The following is a 15,677-nucleotide window of genomic DNA, read 5'->3' as shown; positions in this document are numbered from 1 at the left end:
ATGAAAGTGTATCCAGTCATAAAGGGCTATCAGTTCACATGGTCACTGTAGGTGAGTGTAACGAGAATTAATATAGCAAGTTATAAATAAGTGCCTGAAGTGAGAGAATGCACTTCAGCCAAGAAGCTGTCTTGCCAAAGAGAATACCATCAGAAACACTTGACTATAAGCAGTTACAAAGCTACAAAACCCCAGCGTGACAAAAACACAAAGCACATGATCGCACATGATCGCACATGCATGGAGCATAATTTTTCTCTAGTTGTAAAGCGACCACCCACAATTTGAATCCAATAACACACCTTTGCAGTGTAGTCCTGTCTAAATAGCAAGAGTTGAAAATAAAAGCAAGTACTCTCTCTAAGCAGGGATCATACTTCTCAGGCTATCAAACAAGGCCAAAAACAGTAATGACTAATGACAAATCTGATACAAATATATGTTCCCAATGTGGCTGATGAAGCTTCCCAAGAAAGTTCTAAATCAAAAAAGAATGGAAACAAATTCCAAACAAGTTCAATTTACTTGTTTCCAAACTTTACAAATTCATTTTGTGAAAAAGATTTGGCCACATGTTCCACATTGTATTATCTAATTCATTGGGGTACACTTCTGAGCATCATCAGACAGTATCTGTGGACAACAGTAATGCAAAATACCTATTATAGTTTGGACTGAATGAGATAAATCAGGGCAGCAATTTTATGCACAGATAGCTAATAGATCCATATAATATTTAAGACCTAGATTTTAATGGTGATTTTGTCATGGCCCTGGAATGACACAAGATCAATTGAGGCTAAAATAAACAGACTTTAGTTAATTAAAAAGCCAATTGAAACATTCCAGCTATTTAAACATGCTAACTGTTGTTCAAATAAAGAGACAGAGAAGTTGAAGAATAAGTACAGGAAACCTGCAATCTCAATGCAATTGGTAACATTTACACCTGAAATTGAAAAGTCAACATTAAAAAAAAGTTTGCCACTAGATTTTAGTATCTCTCATCCACAGCTTTAGGGTTGCGTAAGAAGGTGTCCTAAAATAGTGTTACATTTCCTCATTTGATGAACCATCTGTAAGCACCCTACAAAATCTAGTATATCTGTGAATTCCTACACAAAGTTTAAAATTCCAACCTCATCATCAGATTCGAGCATCTCTCATCCACAGTTTTGAGGCTGTGTAAGAAGGTGTCCTAAGATAATGTTCAGTTTCTTCATTTGATGAACCAAATAAGCACACTCTACAAACACTGGCATATCTGTGAATTCCAACATAGGTCATATCATAGCCTAAAAAGACATATTCATCATAGGAAAGCATCCATCATCAGACTCGAGTATCTCTCATCCACAGTTTTGAGGCTGCGTAAGGTGGTGTCCTAAGATAATGTTTTGTTTCTTCATTTGATGAACCAAACAAGCACACCCTACAAAGACCAGCATATCTGTGAATTTGAACATAAAGTCATATCATAACCTAAAAGACAAATTCATCATAGAAAAACATTCATCATCAGATTCAAGTATCTCTCATTCATAGCTCTGAGGCTATGTAAGAAGGTGTCCTAAGATACTGTTTCATTTCCTCATTTAATGAACTATACATAGCTTATGCACCCCAATCACTAGGATCCGTGAATACTGAATTCAGACAAAAAAAATTAAATCATGACCCAAAAAGTAATTGTTGGCCAGAACGGGATAAGTAATACTCCATACAATCCCAAAGAAATATCAACTCAATTAGAGTCACCACAGGTGTCCTGTGCTTCCCTCTCTGTATTCATTGCCACAACGTAATCTGGCCTCAAGGAGGGCACACCTCCTATAATAGATCTACTACCTGCTTTCCTGTACCTATCAATATAAATGCGTCTGGAACAATTTCACTTTAAAGTTTAAAATGTTGATTTAGAATAGATCCAGCTCTGCATCACTTCAACATGCCATCTCTACCCACCCTCTACAAGATATCTTAACCTACTAAGAATTTGATTCTTGAATTGTCACATTACGGCTGTGCCATAGGGCAGCTATGACCTGAATAATCAAAGCTACAGATTTCACAATGAGATTACAGTCAACGGCTTGGCTTACAGTTTAGAACTTTTCAATTGCTTGAAAATCAGAAAGAAAAAACATAAAGATCTCCAGAAAATCCACTAGCCTTAATAATATGGCCAAGATCAAAGAACACAGATAAAAGGATGCTTCCCTTTCAATATAGGTAAACTAAAAAATATATCGAAGTGTATCCAAAAAGTGCAATCTACAAAGTGTATGCAAAAAGTAGAAACTACCAAAGATTACCCTTGGCAGTCTGATGCTGTAAAATTAATCTTGCAAGATAGAAAATAGTGTAAGAATCACCAATAGTACTCTGACAGAGTGCTACACTTGCAGATAACATGTAATGATTGAAAACCGTTTATTTTAAGGGGGTACCAAACCCTTATAATTAAGGATTGTATCCAATCATAAAGAGCCAACAGTTCATGTGATCAAGGTAGGTGAGTGTGACTGGAATTTATATAGCAAGTTATAATAAAGTGCTTGAAGGGAAAGTGAATACACTTCAACCAAGAAGCTGTCTTGCACAAACAATTCATGAATAATAATGTTCATTAAGGCCGTGAGAACCGCTATGATAGTCTACACTAATGTGTGACGGCAGGTCTGTTGAGCGTAAATTTTTGGGGTTGATCAATCCTTTAATGCTCTGCAGTGAGCAATTAAACCAGAACCAGAAAAACCTAAGTATAACAATATTTTAAAGGTAGATACTAATTATCTATAGATGTCGTGAGTTCCAGGTGTATAAATAACGGAAGTTTACTTAAATTAGATTCTCTATACACATGTTACTCATATTGGTTAGCCATTTGCCTGAATAAAGATTTTAACAAACATTTATAACCAATAAACTTGAAATCTCTCAACGAGAAAACATCAAAACACGGAGAGATGGCCAGAATAAAGCAAAAACTATATCATACAACTATATATTAAAAAAAAAAAAAAGCAGAGATAGATGTAAGGAGGATTTAAGACGTAATCTCAGAAAGAATCAACCTTAACACCATCAATTTTACCATCGCCCTTACCTAAACATATGGGATAAATTAATTTCACAGATCCAAAACAGATAACAGACGAAGAAAACATATAAGCTCGCAAACAAAACCTGAAACCCTAATGACATGAACGATGGATCAGGAGCATCAAATTCTGACCCATCTGCAGTTTGCATTAGCCACCGCTGAGTTTATTCAAATGTCATCATTTACACCCACATAATAGCTAAAAACGTCTAACCATCCATATAATCTAAAACTTCAGCGATAAAACCCTAAATATAAGGATCCCACTCAATATCCAGGCTATGCTATAGAAGGGCATTTACTTCAAGAAAAACAGTGGCCAAAATTAGAAAACAAAGAACACACTAGAGCTTACCAGTTTTGAAGGCTTGCAATAATAATGCAAAATTTTAAAGTGCATCAGAAGCAATTGGGAACAAGATTGCCCGTCAGTTCAAAGTGAAGAAACATTTAGAGACATCTTCTGCACTGTGATTATTTCAACAAAACATGGCATGCTTTTCAATGTATAAACAAAGGCATCCAGAGTAAATTCTCCAAAACCCAGTGGTTTCAAGAGTCGCAATGGTCGCACGATATATATGATGTGGTGGCTTATTAGAATATCAGGGCTAGGGTTTTAGGCTGCTAGTGTTTTGATCTTCGAATTTCATGCGGTTAGCGTTGGGCCGCTAGAAAGGTACAATGAACATAAATTATAGGTTTAAATTTAGTTTATTTGCAATTTATCTGAAAAGATATCATATTAGTCAAGACATAATACTTTTTATATTGAATCTAAAATTTAAATACAAAAAATTATCAATCTAGAGTACTTTTACTGTTCAACATACATGTTTCCACAACTGTCCTTAATTAATTCATTACAATGATATATAAATCTATATAACAAACATTTTTATTATATAAAAAAATAAAAGAATGTATTTCAAATAATATTGATAACTTCAAAAATATTAAATCAATAAATTACATGATAACCAAGAATAACATAATAATTAAAATTCAAATAATACAAATTTAAAGTTTAGAGTAAAACAACTCAACTGTGTCTACCCACTAACCACTTATTTGATATTATAGTACAAACTTTCTTTAGAATTAAATCGTAGACATTGATGTTAAGGAGAAAGTTCTCTTGGAAATACCAAAAAGAAGATAACCAACACAGTTAGCGCACTAAAACGATACCAAAAATAACAAGACATGCTATCACCACAACCCCTGTAGACACACAATTTGCAATACATTTTTGTTGGGGCAACATCATCAAATCAATTGCTCTAAGGAAACTGAATAAGAAGATCACCGTTAAAATGCAAAAATGCGCCTTGCCGAACAAAATAAGGTTATTTGTAGGGAAGGGTGGTTCCCTCAAAAGGTAGATGAAAAATACAATGAAAGCAGGTAGTCCCACAACAAATCCATTCGAAAACAGGGTAAACGCAATTTTTTTCTCTGGGTGTTTGTCGTAATGGTTGATTACAAACTGCATAGCGATACATAAAGTGATCATGAATGACACAAACAAAATCAATTCAATCTTCACTGGTTTTTTAAGGGTAACTTTATTCTTCAGCTCTACTTCCTCCAATTCAACCGCTGCCACTTCCTCCAATTCAACCAGTGGCACTTCAAAGTCATTAAACAACAATGTTGCCATCTGCAAAATATGTGCAATGCAAAGAGCAAAAGAGAAGAAATCAACCATGCAGAAGCTTCAAATCCAATTGTGTGATGAACCCGATTAAGGGAAGCTCTTCATATATAGTCAATAATTGAAGCAATCTTCCACACCCCAGTTTTACTTTTAGACAACTATTTTTAGATGAAGCTTTTGATTAAAATATTTTAAATTTTTAATAGTGAAGGAATAACATGCGTGAGTATGAAAGAGTAGCAGTTACTGCATACGCAAAAAACATGCAAATTCTCGCTCTGCAAATTTCAAATTTTAAACCTTTGTCATTCATGGTGGTGTTTGTTGGTGGGGATCTCCCCCCACCACCCACGGCCCCCAGTCTGGACCCTGCGTTGCTGACACTATCTGCCACATCTTCTGTTGGTCCCACTGTGGTTCCTCCTTCTGTTCCGACGGTGCCTCGGTTTAACGATTCTCCTTTGGAGAGCCCTCGAGACACGAGCGTAGTTTCAGATTGTGACCCTTTTCCTGTCGTGTCGATTGTTCTATCCTCAGAGCCTCCGACTGGCAACGCGAATCTCAAAGGATGGAAGAACGCGCTGGTCAAAAATTCGGACACTGTGGACCCCAACTTTGTCCCAGTTTACTCACAATCTGAGGAGGGAATGTCTTTTGAGCTTCTTGACGTTGTCTTGGACTGCAGTTTTTAAAACATGACTAACACTCTGTTGGGGAAGTTCTTCTCCTTGCGCCCCATGATGGAAATGGTCTGAAAATGGGTCAAGGACAAATGAAACATGAAGGGGAGTGTTTCTGTCAGTGTTATGCCTGGCGCCCTATTCCTCTTCAAATTCATTGTCGAGGAAGATGTCGCCCATGTCCTCTCTGGTTGTTGGTCCTATGGTCATAATAACCTCTCCCTCTATCGCTGGAAGGCTGGCTTTGACCTTGCGGCTGACTTGCAAAAAACTGCGCTGGTATGGGTTCGTCTCCTGGGGCTCCCCCTTGAATACTGGGACGAATCCATCTTCAAATGGATTGGGAACTCATTTGGCCACTTTGTAGATGTTGATGAAATCACCAGATCCAAATCACGCCTGGTCTATGCTCGCTTTTGTGTCCAAGCTACTGTGAGCAAGAATCTCCCCAACTTCATAACCCTTAAATCCAAGTTGGGCAGCTAGACTCAAGCTTTGGTTTATGAAAATGCTACCCTCTTCTGTTAGAAGTGTCGCAAATTCGGGAATGTTATCTCTCAATGCAAGGCCCCAACACCCCCTCTCCTCAAGCTCAAGGGTCCGGCCCTGGGGGAGGACTCAGTGCCAAATGCTCCTAGTATTCACCATGACCTTGTTGTGGGGTCTGTTATCACCCCTACTCCTGGCTCAGACCTGCCTCCCTTGGCTGTTGAAGACCCGGTTATAGAAGAATATCCATTTGCTGAGAGTATCAAGAACCTTCTCCAATCTCCTGCAAAGATTATGGAGGAAGCCTCTATTCTGGTTCGGATGGTCCAATGCATGTCCCCGACGGCCAGCTTGGTTTCTCTAATTGATCAACTGGAAGATGGTGAGATTGCGAGGGACCCCTCTCTCATCCCAGAGACAGCTCGCTCCCCATTGGTGCCTCTCCCCCTGAACTAGGGCTTAACTTCTCCTAGTGCCACTAGTGCATCATCTAGTGGTTGCATGACCCTTGTTGATGAGGATTGGATCACTCAAAGACGCAAGACCAGGACTGTTAAGCCTGACGTGGGGACAGATCTCAAAGTGGGACGGTCGTCACAGAGACTATCAAGACAAAAGGAGGCAGCAAGGGACATTGCCAATGGCAGGCAAAGGACCTTGGAGATGACCATAAAAGGTAAGAAATGAAGGTCCTCTCTTGGAACATGAGGGGCTTGAACAACCCTCAAAAGCAATATGCTCTAAAAAATGTATTTTTGAAAATAAAATTATGGTCCTTCTCCAAGAAGTTAAGATGTCTTTGTCATCCTTCTGCATGGTGGCTGGGAAAATCTGGCTTGGTGCTAAGTTTGTTATTAGTGAGGCTACTGGAGCCTCTGGTGGTTTGGTCACCATGTGGGACCCCTCCCATTTTTTTGGTAGTTTTCTCTCCTCCTCGACCAACCTTTTGGTTTCTGAACTCTCCTCCCCGATGGACTCCTACATCCTTGTTAATGTTTATACCCCTAATGTCCAATCTGGTAGATTAATGCTCTGGAATGATATAACTGCTCTAATACAAAATGATGCTAATGCTCACTAGCTGATTGCGGGTGATTTCAACTCCCCTTTGATTCCCTCTGAGAAGTTGGGAGGCCTTCCTGAATACTCTAACAGCATGACAGATCTAGCTGACTTCATTGGCTTAAATGGGTTAATGGATGTGGAACTATCGGGGCAAAAATTCACTTGGTCCAATCTTAAGAAGGGAAAGGATCTTATCCAGGTCAGACTTGACAGATCTCTCATCTCGGGTAACTGGGGAATTGGTCCAGCCTTGAAGCTCATTGCCCTCCTCAGAACAGTCTATGACAACAACCCCCTGCTCCTATGGAATACCACTAATGCTGCTAGGAGGAAGTATCCTTTTCGATATGAAATTATGTGGAACTCTCATCCTGAGTTCAAGGATTGCATTAAAAGATGGTGGAGTACCAACATATCTGGTACTCCTATGTTCAGGATTGCCCAGAAGCTCGACTTGGTCAAAAGAAACGTCTGGGGCTGGAACAAATACACCTTCGGGGATATCTACAAGCAAAAAAAGGAGCTCAACAGTAAATTGACTGCTATCCAAGAGCATATTGACCAAGGTGACTCCCTTGAAGCCACCCATATGGAGGAGGCTGCCCTCCACAAAAAATGGAAGGAAAATTCCCACAAAGAGGAACTATATTGGAAACATAAATTCAGGGTTCAATGGCTCAAAGAGGGTAATAAAAATACTACTTTCTTCCACAAATTTGCTTCTATCCATAGGCGTAGGAACCACATCTCTTCCCTCATGGATGACAACAATCTGGTAGTCAACGATGTTGACAGTTTGGGGTGTATGACTACCAATTACTTTGCAACCTTATTTTAGGATCATGACGACCGGGGGGACCCTGCGGGGGAGGGCCTTCTTAACTGCCTCCCACCACCCCTCTCGGTGGAAGATAACAACCTCATCTTGGCCCCTATCTCTGAGGAGGAAGTCAAGTCTGTTGTTTTTTCTATGGGCCCCTTCAAAGCCCCAGGTCCTGATGGTTTCCCCCCGACTTTTCAAGACTTCTGGGATGTGGTGGGCCCTGATGTTGTTTTGGCTACTAGAGATTTTTTCAGATCAGGAAGGCTCCTCAACAAACTCAATCACACCTTCATTTCTCTTGTTCCTAAAACTTAGGAGGCATCTTCTCTCAAGGAATTCTGCCCCATCAGCCTCTGCAACACTACTTATAAAATCTTCAGCAAAGTTCTTGTCAATGGGCTCAAACCTTTTTTGGATCCTTTGATTAGCCCATCCTAGAAGGGTTTTGTTCCTAGCCGACAGATTCTTGATGCAACCATCTCTACTCATGAGATTATTCACTCCATGGATAAATATCATCAAGTAGGGATGGTTCTCAAGCTTGACATCTCTAAGGCTTATGATAGGGTCAATTGGAACTTCCTCTTCAAATTTCTCATGGGGTTTAGAGACAAACTTATCAAATTTATTGGGGAGCGCACTTCTACTATCACCTATGTTGTGCTGCTAAACGAGAACCCCCTGGAGAAGTTCAAGGCCTCTAGAGGGTTGCGGCAAGGGGATCCTCTATCCCCCTACCTTTTCATCATCCTTGCTAAAGTTTTGGCCTCTAACCTGAACTCTTTGGTTCGCAGGGGTACTTTGTTGGGTATCAAGCCTGCCTCTACGACGCCCCCCAATGTTCTACAATAGTTTATTAATGATATGATCCTTTTTGGTGTCTCCTCTGCTTGGGGAGCTAAGGCTTGGAAATCCTTTCCTAACGCCTATGCTTTGGCTTCTGGCCAACACATTAACTATGATAAGAGCAGCATTTACTTCTTTCACATTAATGCCCAACTCCATGATAAAGTCTACAGAATCGTTGGTTGTAAAAAATCCTCCCTCCCTGGCACCTATCTTGGTCTCCCACTGACTGTTAAGGATGTCTCTAATTCCTTTTGGATCTCTATCCTTGAAAGAATGTAGAAAAAGATGGCTGGCTGGAAAGGTAGATTCTTGAGTAGTGCGGGGAAGTTGCAATTGCTTTCCTCCTCCCTCCAAGGGATCCCCGTGTACTTTCTCTCCATGTTCAAGATTTCTGTGGCTATGGTTGCTAAGTTGGAAAATATACAAAAGACTTTCCTTTGGATGAGAATGGAAGAAAAGAAGAGGCTCACCTTGGTGGGCTGGGACAAATTTTGTCTTCCTAAGGCCATGGGTGGCTTGGGAACTCGTAAGATCTCAAGATTCAATAAGGCCCTTATGACTAAAATTACCTGGAAGCTTCTGAACAAGGATATGGATCTTGGAGTAGGATCATCAAGGCTAAGTACATGGGTAATGCGGAGTTTTCCTCTGTCCTGAAAGAGGAGGACCTTCCCAGGGGTTCCAAAATCTGGAATAACATCTTAAGTTGCAGGGACGCTTTATCTCATGGTTTGAAGTGGATTATTGGAAATGGCAGGAACATTCTTTTTTGGGAAGACTGTTGGTTATGGGAGAGGCCCCTTGCTTCTTCCCCCTTCCTGAGATGGTTATAGGATACCACTAAAGGCTTCTTCAGTGAAAGGGTCAATGACTACTTCCGTAATTGCACTTGGAGGGTCTTGGAGGACTGTTGTGTTGACTTCCCCTTACTCCTTCCTATTGTTAGAGAGCTCTAGAAGCTTTTGGCTGGTATATTCCTCCCCCTGTTCCCTAGGGACAACAGACTTATTTGGAAGTGGGACCCCTCTGGAGACTTTTCTGTCAGGACTGCCTACACCAGCTTACTCAAGGAACTTGTTGTCTCCTCTATCTAGAAAGAGGTCTAGAATCCCCAACTCCTCCCCAAGGTCAATTTCTTCTGGTGGATTGCCCTCCTCAACAAAATTTTGACCCAAGACAACTTGGTCAAGAGGGGTTTTCATTTCCCTAACAGATGTATCCTCTGCAAAAATGATGAAGAAAGTCTAGCCCATCTCTTCCTCCATTGTGCCTTCACTCGGGAACTTTGGGGGATGGTCTATAGTAAACTTAATATCAGTTGGGTTATGAATGACAATTTGGTAAATCTATGTCAGGAGTTTCGGGGCCCCTCTTCCAACCCCCTTATCCAACAACTGTGAAAGAAGATCCCCCCCATGTTAGCTGGTGTATCAGGAAGGAACATAATGACAGGATATTCAGAGACAAAGAGACCTTTGTGAAAACGGTGTTTGCTTGGTTCCTCAGTCTGATTCTTGAGAACATCTATGTTTCTAAAACTCAAATGGCGTCCAATCCCCCCTCTATCTGGGATTGGGGAATTTCTAGATGCTGGAACCGCCCCCCCTCATTCTCTCTTGTTGACTCCTCTAAGAGACTTCTAAGACAATGCACGATCTGGTTCCCCCTAGCTACTAATTTTAAACTCAATTTTGATGGGGCTACCAGGGGACCTAGCTGGTGGTGGTGGGGTGATCAGATCCCATCTGGGGGGGCCTCGTTGTTGCTTATGCGGGCAACCTGAATGGTCATTCCTCTAATCAGGCTGAAGTGATGGCCTTAGCCTGGGGAATCCACATTTCCCTATCCATGGGAATCAGAATTATGGACATTGAGAGGGACTACATGCTCATCATTAATGTTGTCAAAGGGCAGAATAAGATTAATTGGACAATTGAGGGAACCATCAAGGACACCTTGAGTCTCATCTCCGGGATTGACTCATTCAGAGTTATGCATATCTACAGGGAAGGCAATCACATGGTGGATGCCATGGGAGCCATTGACCTAAACCTCTCAGGGCTGAGATGTTGGAGGAGTCACAAATCACTCCCAGACCATATTAACTTCCTCCTCCAGGAAGAGAAATCCAGGATCCCCACTAATGATTGAGTGGTTGCTAAATGCTTCCCCCCCTCCTTTTTTCCCTCAGGTTTGTCTGGAGGTGGTGGATTTATAATTCAAATAATGGGAATATTCCTCAGATCCCTTGGGATGAGGTGGTGACTCATTTGGCCAGGCTAGAGATGGCACATGCATTGTTGTGTTGGCATTTCACTTGGGCTTGCAAAGCCATGATGAAGTATGACTGGATTGGAAACATGTTGGTTGTCATCGGTATTTGCTAGCTCTTAATGCCTCATAACCAACAAATCATTACTAAAAGTGACTTCTTGTTTTTCCATGCGCCTAACCTCATTTCTCATTTATTGATGTTGGGCTCGCACATTCCCCATTTTCTCATTTATTGATGTTGGGCTCGCACATTCCCCATTCCCCATCTTAGCAATGAGTTGTACTTTATGTGTTAATAGGTAGTACCTCAGTTTAGTGGCTGTCAAGATTACTGCTAGGCAAGCTCACTCAATAGGTGTGTAATTGAGTTCATAGCTGACCAGTGTGCGAGAGATATAGCATATAGCACACTCTTTCCTTTCTGCATTGTGTTATGCGAGTAGTACTCCCAATGTTGTATTAGTTGCTAAAATATAGAGAAATAGAGGTCTACTTGGATCTGGTGGGATCAACAATAGTGGATTCATGAGATAGTCCTTGAGCATCTAGAATGCCTATTGGCATCTGGCATCCCATTGAAAGCGGATATTTTTGTGTGACAGATGTCTAATGGGATGACACTTATCTGCTAGTTGTGCAATGAATCTTCAGATGGATTGTAGCCACCCTTGTAGTGTCCTTAGCTGATTGATGTTGCTAGGAGGTGGCATGTCCATGATTTCTTTGACCTTTGTAGGATCGACCTCAATGCCTTTTCTTGAGACAATGTATCCTAGAAGCTTCCCTGAGGTTACTCCAAAGACACATTTCTTTGGGTTGAGTCGAACATGATATTGTTCTAATTTGTTAAAGATTTTCTCTAATATTGCAAGATGACCTTCTCTTGTTAATGATTTTGCCAGTAAGTCATCAACATAATCCTCCATTATGGTATGCATCATATCATGAAAGATGGTTGTCATGACTCTTTGATAGGTCACCCTTGCATTCTTTAGACCAAAAGGCATTACATTCTGACAGTATGTTCCCCATGGACATGTGAAGGTCGTCTTATGTTGATCCTCCCGTGCAATCTTTATCTGGTTGTACCCTGAAAATCCATCCATGAGAGAAAGCATGGCATGTCCCGCTGTTAGGTCCATGATCATATCAATGTTTGGTAGGGGGAACTCATCTTTAGGACATACCTTGTTTAGATCTCCGAAGTCAGTACAAATATAGATGTCCCCATTTGGTTTACAGATAGGTACAATGTTGGAGATCCAATCTGCATAATCAATTGGTCTAATAAAACCAACATCCAGGAGTTTCTTAAGTTTTGCTTTGACTAGTACCGCAATCTGGGGGGTGCATCTTGTGAAGCTTCTATTTTACTGGTTTAGCTCCTTCTGCCATGATGAGGTGATGCATGACTAAATCAAGATCTAGACCAGGGATATTCGCATATGACCATGCAAAGTTGATCTGGCGCTTTTGGAAGAATTCAATAAACTTAGGTTTTTCTTTTGGAGTTAAAAGAGATGCCAGATGTATGTGGTGAGGAGTCTCGGGAGTCCCCACGTTGAATTATTTTGTTTCCTCAATAAGGATTGTTGATCGTTCCTGATTTGCACTGGAGGGGAGGATGTCAAACCTTTCATCCATATGTGCCTCAGAGAGGTTTTCACCATTGGATACGCTCTTTATTTTTACTTTCTTGGGATCAAACAGTGCCATAGTGTGGTTTTCAATGGAAGATCCATGTTTTATTGTAATATTTTTGCACCTGAAAGGTTTGGCATCCACCCCGAAGTATGTTGGGCTATTAAGTTCAATGGCGAATCCAGCTTTGTGATCCCTGCTTGGTATGTTATCCCGTAGTTCCAAAAAGTCAATGATCGCCTCATTGTTTTGGAATTGGTCAAGGCATGGGTGATTTGGTTGGTTCCATTCGATGAGTTCAGGATGGATAATGGGCATTACCTCATCGATCAGGTTAAGTTCATAAGATGTGTCAGTGAGGGTTAAGATGTTGTGGTGAAGGTCATTGATGGTACTCTCCCTATCAGAATCAGGCGTAGGATGTGACGTAGGGTCTGTGGAAGATGTTTCCAGTTCAGGAACCCAAGAGGTTTTAATCTGTGCTTCTCCGTAAATAGGGATTTCTTTGCGAGGTGGAGGTGGTGATGTGTCTTCCTCATCTGAAGTATTGAGATGTATGAAATCAAATTTCCACTCATTTGAGTCGGTCTCTAAGTCGCTTTCCAGTATCTGATTACTATACCACATCAGGATATTTTTTGAGTTAAACACTACAGGTGTAATCGGCTGATGTACCTTTGGAGATGGAATGGTTGGTGTTGCGGGGAGGATTATTGGGATCAGTGAATCTGATACTGGGAGTATCGACGTTGTTGAATTTGTTGTTTTTTATGGAATTATCAGTGTTGTCGATATTGTTGGGGGTTCTGATACTGCTAATGGTATTGTTGATACGGTTGTTGTTGTTGATGAGGTTGTTGGTTTGATTGGTGGTATGATTGGTGTTGTGGATGGTATTGATGGGATTCTCAACCTCATTAGGGTAGTTGGTGCGGTTCTTGGTGATGCTCATATAATCAAGTGTGGCCTCTTTAGAGTATTAGGCTGATATAGGGGTTTGTTGGGTTTCCCTTTGAATTTGAGCTTAGGAAGAGTCTCCTTTTGAAAGCCTAATCCAGTGTTATCTTTAGGCTTTAATTCAGGCTGCAACAGCTCATGTCATCCTTTCTTGTGAGGTCCATAAGCACTCTGACCATCATAGCCCATTCTTTGCATAATGGTAAGGCCTTTGCCATATTGAAATGTGGGAAGCTTACCTTGTGGGATTTCTGTGGTGATAGGGTCTTTATAGATCCATTCTGCTAAGTCCTCATCTCTAGTCTCCTCTTCCTAACTCTTTCCAAGGATAAAAGGTGCCAAAGTGCACGTTGGCTTTACTAGTGGTGCTTAAAGTGACCTTTGAGGCTTACCATGAGTTCTAGGGGAAGTGGGTAGTTGCCCAACACAAAAGAGTTGGCTTAGATTGTACTCCCCAGAACCTTCCTTTGCCATTTTCATTTTCAGCTTCTCTTGCTTGGGTATAGTGGTGTTTGAACTAGAAAGAGAGGTTGGACTAACATATGATGTGGATGGGATAACTTCTTTGTTGTTGGGAACAGTAATCTCTGGCTGATGGTTGATATTGTTACAATATGCAAATGGATTTGCATCGCCTGGGATTGTAATTTCTACACCGTTATGAGGAAACTTGATACACTAGTGATAGGTGGATGGAACGACTTGCATGGTGTGTATCCAAGGTCTTGCTAACAACAAATTATATGGCAAAGGAAGGTCCAGAACTTGACATATGATGTGCTTCACCACTGGGCCCACTTGGATTGGTAACACAACTACTCCTTTTGAAGAATGCTTCACATCATCATAGGCTTTTATGGTTATCTTTTTACAGGGGTCCACTGATTCAACTACATATCCCAATGTTGTGACCAATTGTAATGTACATATATTTAGGCCTGCTCCATTGTCAATCAAGACTCGCTTGATCCTGTGTTGGTTGATAAATCCTTCAATATGGAGTGAGGCATTATGAGGTTGTTGGAAGGATGTATTGTCACTTTCAAAGAAAGTGAGACATGGTGATGACCTCAGATTACCCACCATAGCTTGAAATTGATCTGTATTTAGATTGGTAGGGACCAACGCCTCTTGGAGAGCTTGATCCAAGATTGTTTTATGAGATGGGGATAGGCACAAAAGCTCTAAGATGGATATAAGTGCGGGTGTCTTATCTAATTGTTCCACAAGGTTATACTGCTTTGGGATGGAGGTTGTGCCTTGTGGAGCTGCTTTAATGGTGATCTTGCTACGACGCATAACAACATTGCAGGTAGGGTTTGGATCTTTGATGGTGATGGTTGAAATTTGTTCAATGGCATCATATAGGTGATTCACAGTGTAATTATAGGTGGCTCGCATATAATCATTTATATCTGTGTTTTGCCATGAAGTAGAAGGACCCCTTTGATCTTGTGATGGAAGCGGATTCTTAAACATGAGATGATCATTATTTGAATTTTTTGGGTCATGTCCTTCAATTTTAATCTCTCCTTGGTCAATAAGATCCTGAACAAGATCTTTCAGTCTATGACAGTTACTTGTTTTATGCCCTTTCCCTTGGTGGAATTCACAATGTTCATTATCTCTCCACCATGGATGTTTGACCTGAGGTTTGTAATTAGATGTCTTTGGTAAGGTCACTAGATTTGAAGAGACCAATTGAGGTAACATTGTTTCAATAGGTTCCCCTAAGGGAGTGTATGTACATTTTAGTTTATAATTTTGCTGTCGTTGTCTGGGTTTCTCTTGCGGTGCATTACGACCTTGATTTTGCAGAGGAGAAACCGTGTAGTTTTTAGGAGGGGGATTTTGCCCTGCAAATCGGACCATAGGTTGTGTACTCTTTATAGTCCTTGCATCTACAACCCCGTCATTAACAATGTTTTTGTTTTTATTCCAAAAGTTGGGTTTATCACTGTTAAAGTGCGGGCAAGGGCCATCTTTTGGTTCATTGTATATCTTGATAAGCCCCTTTTTAATGAGGGCCCATTCACATTTTAACCCTTGGGTGATCATGTCAGCAAAGGATTTCGTGCCCTTCATGTCTAGGTGGAATTCCATTTCATCGTTCAAGTTGGAAATAAATATTTC

At 40.8% G+C, this 15,677-nt stretch overlaps 1 long non-coding RNA gene and 2 other non-coding genes across 3 annotated transcripts; all 3 read right to left on the bottom strand.

The window, feature by feature from the left end:
• Positions 1-1,139: 1,139 nt before the first annotated feature.
• LOC131033104 (small nucleolar RNA snoR31/Z110/Z27) lies at positions 1,140-1,231 on the bottom strand. The gene has a single exon (XR_009103564.1). It is a non-coding gene; the product is annotated as a small nucleolar RNA snoR31/Z110/Z27 (small nucleolar RNA).
• Positions 1,232-1,511: 280 nt separating this feature from the next.
• On the bottom strand, positions 1,512-1,603 carry LOC131033105 (small nucleolar RNA snoR31/Z110/Z27). The gene has a single exon (XR_009103565.1). It is a non-coding gene; the product is annotated as a small nucleolar RNA snoR31/Z110/Z27 (small nucleolar RNA).
• Positions 1,519-3,768, bottom strand: LOC131033096 (uncharacterized). The gene is made up of 2 exons (XR_009103562.2): positions 3,462-3,768; positions 1,519-2,724 (listed from the first exon to the last, which is right to left on the bottom strand). It is a non-coding gene; the product is annotated as an uncharacterized LOC131033096 (long non-coding RNA).
• Positions 3,769-15,677: the final 11,909 nt, after the last annotated feature.

The sequence above is a fragment of the Cryptomeria japonica genome, chromosome 10 (assembly GCF_030272615.1).
Source record: "Cryptomeria japonica chromosome 10, Sugi_1.0, whole genome shotgun sequence".
NCBI lineage: Eukaryota > Viridiplantae > Streptophyta > Pinopsida > Cupressales > Cupressaceae > Cryptomeria > Cryptomeria japonica.
This window is presented reverse-complemented; position numbering and strand designations above follow the sequence as displayed.